General features: G+C 47.1%; 1 long non-coding RNA gene across 1 annotated transcript; it reads right to left on the minus strand.

The window, feature by feature from the left end:
• Window positions 1-1,676: 1,676 nt before the first annotated feature.
• LOC115397317 (uncharacterized) lies at window positions 1,677-9,589 on the minus strand. Its single transcript, XR_003932454.1, has 3 exons — window positions 9,579-9,589; window positions 6,068-6,077; window positions 1,677-2,026 (listed from the first exon to the last, which is right to left on the minus strand). It is a non-coding gene; the product is annotated as an uncharacterized LOC115397317 (long non-coding RNA).
• Window positions 9,590-9,860: the final 271 nt, after the last annotated feature.

Raw genomic sequence — 9,860 nt, forward strand, 5'->3', positions numbered from 1 at the left:
TGGTGTCAAAGAGGCAGACACAGTCTCCACATTTAAGGTTAGGCTCAAGACGTTTCTCTGCGATGCAGCCTATGATCAGGTCAGCTAGGGATTCTAAACTAAACTAAACTAAACTAAACTAAACTAAACTAAAGTAAACCAAACCAAACTACAGTAAACCAAACTAAACTAAATTAAACTAAACCAAACTAAACCAAACCAAACCAAACCAAATCAAACTAAACTAAACTAAACTAAACTAAACTAAACTAAACTAAACTAAACTAAACTAAACTAAACTAAACTAAACCAAATTACACTAAACAAAATTAAACTAAACTAAACCAAACTAAATTAAACTAAACTAAACTATACTAACTAAATACTAGTTTAAACAGTTAAGTATCCACAAAGCTGCCCCAGGAGCTAGAATGCTGTGGGAAGTACGGTGCACTGAGCCCTGTCCTCCTCTAATGTCTGAATGTTATTCCCTTCAGTCCGTTCATTGCTTTTCACCTGCTGTCCCCCCCTTCGAGGGGGAGTCTTCATTTCCATCCTGCTTCAACGACTACCGTCCTGTGGCACTGACATCCATTATCATGAAGTGCTTTGAACGACTAGTCTTGTCACACATCAAATCCACCCTGCCCCCCAGCCTGGACCCGTACCAGTTCGCATACAGAGCAAAACGATCCACAGACGATGCAATTTGCTCTGCCCTCCACCCAGCGCTCACCCACCTGGAAAAGAAGGACTCATATGTGAGAATGCTGTTCATAGATTTTAGCTCAGCGTTCAACACCATAATACCACAACAACTCATCTGCAAACTGGACAAACTGGGCCTCAGCACCTCCCTCTGCAACTGGCTGCTGGATTTCCTCAGCCAGAGGCCTCAAGTGGTGCGTGTCGGCAACAACATCTCAAGCAGCATCACCCTGAGCACACGGGCCCCACAAGGCTGTGTGCTCAGTCCCCTCCTCTTCACCTTGCTGACACATGACTGCATATCAATCCACAGCTCCAACCATCTTGTCAAGTTTGCGGATGACACAACACTGGTGGGCCTCATCACCAACAGCGATGAGACCCACTACAGGAAAGAGGTGGAGTTACTGACCAGATGGTGCACAGACAACAACCTCCTGCTAAACGTCAGCAAGACCAAGGAGATTGTCGTCAGCTTCCGGAGAAGCCACACCCAATACCCCCCACTGACCATCAACGGTGTTGCAGTGGAAAGGGTGAGCAGCACCAAGTTCCTGGGTGTGTACATCAGTGACGACCTCTCCTGGACCACCAACACAACAGCACTGGCCAAGAAAGCACAGCAGCGCCTCTACTTCCTGCGCAAACTGAAGCGGGTAAGCGTACCACCACCCATCATGATCACGTTCTATAGAGGAACCACTGAGAGCATCCTTACCAGCTGCATCACCGTGTGGGGCGGGAGCTGCACTGACTACAACAGGAAGGCCCTACAACGCATTGTGAGAACAGCTGAGAGGATAATTGGTGCACCACTCTCCTCCCTGCAAGACTTATACACCACCCGCCTCACCCGCAAAGCCATCACAATCGTCAGTGATGCAAATCACCCTGCACACAGCCTGTTCACCCTCCGGCCCTCTGGAAGGAGGTACAGGAGTCTCTGATCCCATACCACCAGACTCACAAATAGCTTCATCCACCAGGCTGTGAGGCTGCTGAACTCTCTTCCCTCCCGACTCTCAGCCCCAGCCAGAAGGAACATCAGGCTGGCAGGAGGAGTCTAGGAATATTGGACTCTCCCTCCCCCCTTCCAAGCTGAGACTCTGCACAAATATGCAAATTGCACACACCTGCTGCTACTGTTATATTTACATTTATATTTGAATTTTAGCTACTGCATTTTATTTATTTATTTATTAACTTAGGATTTGTCTTGTTGTGCACTTGCACTTTTTACTGGTGTCCATGTTAAACGCATAGGGATAGTGAGAAACGTAATTTCGATTCCTTTGTATGTCAAGTACATGTGAAGAAATTGACAATAAAGCTGACTCCACTATTACGAAGGCCTACGAACAAGCTCCGTCCGGACCGGGAGGACACTCCTGTCGGTCCTGCCCGTGGACTGGCTTCGGTTCTACTTCTGGGATCCGTGGTTCTTGTGCTGGACCGTCCAACGGACTGTCCTCAACATAGTCCTAGGCTTTACTTCTTATTGTCTCATGCTAGCTGTTGCCAAAGCTGTCCGTCCCTGGGAGAGGGATCCCTCCATACTGTGGTTCTCCCCAAGATTTCTTCTTTTCCCACTGGGTTTCTGGAGTTTTTCCTTGCCAAATGTGAGGGTCTAAGGCGGTGGTTGCTTCGTTTTGTCTCGTTACTGTAAATATTGACATATTACCATTATGCTTATTCACTGTTTTTACTTTTACCGACCAATGTAACATCTTGAAGCCTCTGAGGCAGCTGTTGTTGTGATACTGGGCTATACAAAAATAAATTGATTGAAAATTGATTGATTCACGGCTGATTCCTGTTGAACAGGAAGCAGCTGAGACAGACGGTAAGCCAGGCCTCTGGCCGTGTGCCGCGGTGACCACACCTCCTCATTCATTGCCTTGCCTCAAATAGACTTGTTTTTCTCCAGTTTATATTTGATAATGGAGGCCCCAATTAATTTTGAATTAGCCCTGGCCATCCCTCACTCCCTCCTATCTGCCACTTCACCCTCAGCCATTCACTTCTTGTCTGGCCCTCAGCTGTAGAACAAGCTGTTCCTTAATTGCCTCATATTTTCAATTCTGCTTAATCAAAATGACGATTCTGGACAATGGGAGGAAATTGCATTTGAGAAGTAGATGACCAGCTCCTTAGCATGGGCGCTAAGCCCCCTGCACTGCCCCCACCCCACCTCATCACGTCCTTCCTCCACAGAACATCTGTAAAGATGGATTTAGCCTCAGTGAAAATTTTCCTCATTAAACCACACAATATTTAATTAGCAGGCAGTATATTTTAATCACAGAGATTTGTCTTTTCTTGCTCTCTCTGTCTCTCTCTCTCTCTCGGCCCAGGACAGACTCATCTGGAAAGAGGAATGGAATATCTGTGAAATGAGTGTGGACCTGCAGTGAATCCGTCCTCCTCGTCAGCAGTAAATAAAAGGCCTTTGAGTGTCTGTCCCTCTCAGAGAGGGCGGGGGAATCAGGAATCGGGGGCGATGAGATCAGTCCTGTGGGAATAGTGCAACATGTTTTGTTCACAAACTACAAAAGTTTTATATTCATGGATGGTTGTTTACTTAGCTCCGCGCTAACTCCACCGCTTTGATTAACATTCTCCAGACAGGAACAAAAGAAACATCTCACTTACCGCCGAATTGCTTGTTGGGGCCATCTGCCTATTTGTCATTGACTCCACAGAGCTATCTCTGGTAATTACATGATGTTGCTAGGAGATATTGATCTGGTCCAGACTGGAGACTTGTGCTGTCGTCACCGCCGTCCATTATCGGAGGGTTAAAGGGGAAATGAGGATTTTCAGCAGCACTTACCTGTGAGATCTACAGTGTGCCGGCGCTTTTATTCAGCGCTTTGTCCATTTCAGATTCAGTCTATTTCTACAGGCTTCAAAGATTTATGGCTGCATATGTATTAAAGGTCATTATCAGAAGGTGTTGTGCAGAAGTATGATTGGAATTCCTGAAATAGTTGAGAAACAATGATGAATTTAAATTATCTTCATTTTAATTCAAAAGGTATTAATGAAAGATGACTTTAATGTCTGTACCATACAGCACGGTCCTCCATCAGCCCGGAAGCTGCAGAGTTGTGGTTTTTAAATGTTTCCCATCCTTCCATGAGAAACAGTTATTTCAGGCTCTGCTGTCTGCTCTCGGGATCCGGGAATTCCTGGTTTCTTCAGCCTGGTGTTCACAGGAGCTGACAGGTGTGCTTCTCTCCATTAAAAAGAACCTCGCTCTTGGTGTACTGTGTCAGAGTGTCTTCCTCTCTCAGCTGGTTATTCTCCTCAAACTGCTCTTGCTCTGAGCTTTCACTCATTTTCAGTTAACATGTTCTAAAGGTCACAATTTCTCAGAAAAAACAACTATTTCAGTGACTGAAAAGCAGGACAACATTGTGATTAATTATCCAAATATTTTGTTATGGGCTCCAAATCGCTGAGTTGAACCGAGACTCATGTGATCTTCATGGGAAGGGCTCCATGTCTGATCGCCCCCAACGAGTAAAACAAAACCTCCTGACATCTTTTCTTGTGCTTGTTTACAGCATGAACACTGAATGTGTGGCTCTGTCTTCTTTTGTTTCTGTGTCAGAGTTACAGCTCCACCTAAAGGCCTGGAAGATATACTACAACGTTTTGAGCCGTTCTGAAGAGAATCCTCTAGAAGCCTCTGGACCTCTGAGCAGATTTCCTTTGAGTGGTGAGACGTTGCAGTGGTGGTGATCTTTGTGAATATTTCTTTTGAAATGGATTGAATCAACTGAGAAAACCACAGAGTCTTACTGACAGGACTTCTGTGGTTCTTGTCTCCTCTTTCTGGCACTAGATGCATGATCTGTTGAGATTACTGTAGTCCTTCTGTGTTTAATGCGTCTTTTCAGAGCTGATAGACTCTGATGATTGACATTTCAAATTAAGGAGAGCATTTCATTTAAAATTCCTTTTTCAAGGAACTATAGAACAACATGATCTTTTTTCTTTTGTCTTGATTCCCTGAGGGTTGTTCCATGTTTCCCGTGCTTACAGAGTTCACAGAAGTCCTGGGGCTCTGATCAGGAGGAACCTCTGTAAGCAGAAAATACTTGTAGAACCCCACTGATTTCATGACCTGAACTGTTCCTGCTCTCCTCAGCCTTTCACCTGCTCATGCTAGTGGTTCTCATGACGCTTCGCTTCATGCAAACATGAAAACCAACCGACTGTCTGTTCTCACTCGGTCACTGTCTCACAGAATGTTCTGTTCAGAAGCAGCTCGTGCTTCAAATAACCTGTGTAATCAGTATGATCCAAGGTTTGTCTCATAGTTGTGATGTTCCCGTGAACAGGTATTTTATTTTGAAGGCCAATGGCACAAGCAGGAAGTGAGTGTTTATGAGTCGCTGTTAGACGATATGCGCTGCCGAGTGATGTCGCTGGAAATAAAGCCTTGTGTTCAAAGAAAACGTATCTTGTCATTGCTCCAGTGAGTGAGAGGCATGAACGTCCCAATAATGTTTTCTATGTGCTGTCGTGGAGGATCAGGATACCATTACATTGGACACACTTTCATTATCCTGACCAAGATGGCGGCGCGTACGAAGAGCGAGGCCCGTCGTCTCTTCCTCATTTTCACTTCTACAGTGATTTTCTCGCTCGTATCAAGTCTGATCATCGAGAGCAGCGTCCGCTGAACCCCGGCCTGAGCAGAGGCTCTGGACGGTGCTATCTGCAGTCTTCAGCTCGTCCCTGAGATCTGCAGTCTGCGAGCTCGTCAAGGCCGGGCGGAGGATCGGTGTGGAGGGATGCTAGCCAAGCTAAAGCTAACGTACAGCCTCTCCTTTCAGAGCATTTCCTCACTGTGCCTCTTTGGTACAACTCCACGCCCCCACAGAGAAAGACTTCTGGACTGTAATGTCATGATTCTCCCTCAAACATGGCAGTGAGCGGCGGACCAGGTGGAGGACCGTGTACCTGTGGCACAGGCCACGCCCCCCTCACCCCCTGCAGACTCTCCACAGACCCCCGCTCCTCCCACAGACCACCTGCACACTTCACTGAATAAACTGTATTGATATTTCTGATGCGTGTTTAGTCTGCGTCCTTCTTTATCCACATACCTTCACATTACTCTTCTGCACTGGATGCCAAACAGCTTTTCGCTGCTCTCTGATCCGTTGAAATCTAATCCTAATACACTGAATTGTTTTAAGAGTGCTCTTTCATGTTGGATGTGTGCGTTGGGGGAAACGGTGAGAGCAGTCTGATTCTCTGCTGGCTGAGAGGACGTCTCTCACAGCAGCATCGCTCAGGTGTTCCTCTTCAGTCATCCGGGTTGATTCAGAGCGGCTCAGCTCGGTCCAGCCTGGGTGACGATCACAGTCTGACTCCTCCGTTCATTGTGTTTCGTACGCTGGCTTCAGGAGGGAGACGTGAACTTCTTCCAGTGATTCTTTGGAACACTGTTAACAGCCGCACTCCTAGATCGTCTCTGTTGAAACTGCCCAGCTGGTCTCTGGACTGGACTGCTGAATGTCAGGAACACTTCCTCTGATCCTTTTTATTTACATTCACACTTGTCTGGCCACGTGGCCATTGTCCTCTGCTGATGTCCTGACTGGAGTCCACCTGAGTCTGCTGCTGAGTGTGGGAGGGACGTCCGGGCTCTGCTTGACTGCAGTGGTCCGTGTCTTCGATCTTGTCTTGGCTGCCTCTTTGAAGCCCCGGCTGGCTGAGCAAACTAAACGAAGAGCTTTCACTTGCTGTGAGTCCTTCCGTCATGTAAACTGACCTGAACACTGGCGCTGGTCAGCCGGACCCTGGAGGACACCACCGTCACTTCCAGCTGACATGATATCAACACACGGCGCATGAAGCCGAGCAGAGAGGAGTCCTGCATTCAGTCTTCTCAGTGGCCAGTCTTTGTTTGAGGTGACTGTAATAAACTGAATGTAGGCCGACACTTTTCCACACAGGGCTGGGAAGGAAGATCATCTCCGGTTATCAAACATCAGAGGAGAGCAGGAGTGATTTTCAGCTCTAGTTTTTTAGAGTAGCAGTAGTTTCCATTATCAGTCTGTCTCCATCGTCCTCTGGGGACTTTGTCCACGTCTCTCAGCTTGAGAAACGGCGGAGGAGCTCAGGGCGGTTTGATCTTGTTGGCGGTTTTACCAGCCGTGCAGCGGAGTCTTTCAGTGATGTGGAGAGATAAAGCCGTCTCGCTGACTTCCTTTCAGCAGACGCAAATCACATTTGCATGTGGGAACTTGAATTCCCCGCTGCTCGCCGTGTTTTCCTTCCCGTCCTGTTGCGAGCCGCCACAGAGCTGCTCCCCCGGTAATACCGCCGCTGCTCTATCACGTCTTCGTCCACACCAGTGACTGCATGTGTCAATATTTGCAGTGAAAGCAGGCAGCTTCACTGTTTCCACTCTGACATTTTGATGGACTGATGTTTGCTTGGTTTCACTCATGTTTTTCTTTTTTTTTTTCTTTTTTTTAATAGCATTGATTTCTCCAGCGTCCCATGCTGATTGCTTTGGCTGCCAGGGGGTCAGAGGTCACAGCAGAAAGCAGGGCTTCCTATCGAGGGGAATACGGCAGTTGTTCCTGATAAGCAGAATGACGATTCAGTGGAAATGTAACAGTTAATGGAAGTAAAGAGAAGTGCTCGTTTAACAGGCTTCCTTCACCGTATCGCTCCGTGTTGCTGCGCTGTCAGGCTGATAGATGGGGAGGCCACATGATCTTCCTGTGTGCGTGTGTGTGTGTGTGTGTGTGTGTGTGTGTGTGTGTGATGTACTGACACACTGCAGATTGCCTCCCCCTCACCCCGTCCCTCCACTGCTGTGTTCTAATCCAGGCGCAGGTCTTCTCTGCTGTCATGGTGCTCACTGGGATTGGCAGTTTAATTAACTTCATCTCTCTGTGTGCTGCAGCTCCTTCCCTCCACATTAGAGGTGTGTGTGTGGGAGCTGTGATCACAGCGTCTCCTACATAAAGACCTCCCAGTGGCGCCTCAAGGCAACAAAGTGAATTGGCTCTGAGATGGAGATGATCCAAACTTCTAGCTGGAGATAATCACCAAACTTTCCTGGCTGGACGGTGATTGCAGAGTGTGGTTAATGGAAATCTAATAAAAACACGATGGTATCACCGGGCGCCGTGATGGATTCAGTCGACGGGACACTCCGTCTCCTCGGGGACGGCCCGTCCCGTCTGGACCGTGTGACCTTGAAGACAGACCGGCCTGCGGTTTGAGACGTGGTGCAGCGATCTGGAGAGACCCGGTCTGGATCTCAGTCCTCAGTCCTACGGCCCGCTTCAGGCTGAGGGCGGTCGACATGGACAGCTGCTCCCCTTGTTTCGCTGACATTATTCCCTGGAGAGAACAGGATTTTATCTGGGTCATTCCAGAGGCGGAGGACATTCCAGCTTCAACATTTCTGAAAAAATGAGCAATCTCTGGCTGGATTCTCAAAGGAACTGTTTTTATTACGTTTCATTTGTTATTTATTATATTTGGCGCAATCACAGGGACAGAAATGGAGATGAATGCTGAAGTCAACTTTTGTCAGTATTAGAAACTAGATGTTGAGCTCAGTGTTACTGCTGACCAGCAGGAGGAAGTGACGGTGTTACAAATACATGAAAAACCGGAGAGACGACAGACCTCTCTCCAGCCAGACTGTTGGGAACTGATTGATAAAGTCATTTTCACTGTGTCATGCCATGGTTTTCTTCTCCTATCCTCATTTAAATGTTCAGCTAACATAACAATTAATACTTGAAATATTATATTACATTGATCAAAACAAACATTTCCACGATTCAAATTCTAAGAACAGAATAATACAAAAGAAAATGTGAACATTTTAAATGTATTTTAACAGTTTTATTTGAGATTCAGTTTAGTCGTCAAGGCAGGAGGGACAAGAGAACAACAGCACTTCTCAAGGTGCTTTAAAAGCTGTTTTAATGTTTTTTTTTTAAAAAAACTTTTCTCCCAGTTATATTTTCGTTAATTGATCACTGGTGTGGAGACAATTTACTCAAAAACTGTCTTCGTGTTCTGTACATGGGTGAGTTGAAATTTCGTGTTGGGGATGTAAAAAGTTCTGCGATTGAGGAACGAGCCAGAGAACCAGCCTGGTCCGACTGCTGCTGTGTTCGGCCGAGGGGGGCTCAGAGACTGGGGAGGGGAGTCTGAGATGGGACGCCGTGGTGATTCATCAGCTGATCAGCTCACAGAGAGCGGGTCAGACCCGACCATCGCTGCTTCCTCAAACTCCACCTGCTCTGACTCCTCCAGGGTTTTGGATGGTCTGTTCAGATCCCTCTGACGACACCTTTCACCAGTATCACCGTTCCAGTCAGTCAGGACGGTCTCCAAGACTCACGATGAACTTCAGACAATTCAATCAAACTCTGTTCGCTTCAACTTAAAGGAAAAGTTCGGTTTAAACAGCTTTCATGTTGTTTATAGAATGAAGTAGAACAATATCCTCACCCAGAAGGCTTTTCTGATCCGAACAGCGCTTCGGGAGGAATTTAGATCCATCATTGAGCGGCGGACATCCGTATGCGTCTGCGTATGCGCAGACGGGGCGTCGGTAACGCCGCTCCTCAAACGGCTTCAATCGTCCGAAAACTCATTAGTTTCACCAACATTTCATCAGGGTCCGCTCAGCCTCTCCACCACAGCCCGGTGTCGCCATATAAATGTTGTGGTTTTGTTGACCTCTGACCTGGAAGCTTTGTTTACGGCGCAGTGCCATGCATAGTACGGCTCGTTGTTTCCAGGGCAACCGGCGGCTACACAACAACTTTCTTCTTCCAGTTTAGTGCAAAATGGACGAATATCTGTCGGATGAAGACGTTGTGGACAAAAACTTTGAATATGAAGGACGTCCTTACAGTCTGGAGCCAAAGTGTCCAGATGAACAGCTCATCGAAAGGCGAGGCAGAGGAAAGAGGAGCCGGACTGCGTGTGCTGAGTTAGGAATACTCCAGTAACTCAGGTCAGGAAACCTCATGATGCAGTCATTTACATCAGGTGTGTGTGTGTGTGTGTGTGTGTGTGTGTGTGTGTGTGTGTGTGTGTGTGTGTGTGTGTGCGCGCGCTGCTGTTTCAGTTGAATTGGGTTGAAGTACCTTCAGAGCCAGTCCACTCTT

This window comes from Salarias fasciatus, chromosome 11 (assembly GCF_902148845.1).
Source record: "Salarias fasciatus chromosome 11, fSalaFa1.1, whole genome shotgun sequence".
Lineage (NCBI taxonomy): Eukaryota > Metazoa > Chordata > Actinopteri > Blenniiformes > Blenniidae > Salarias > Salarias fasciatus.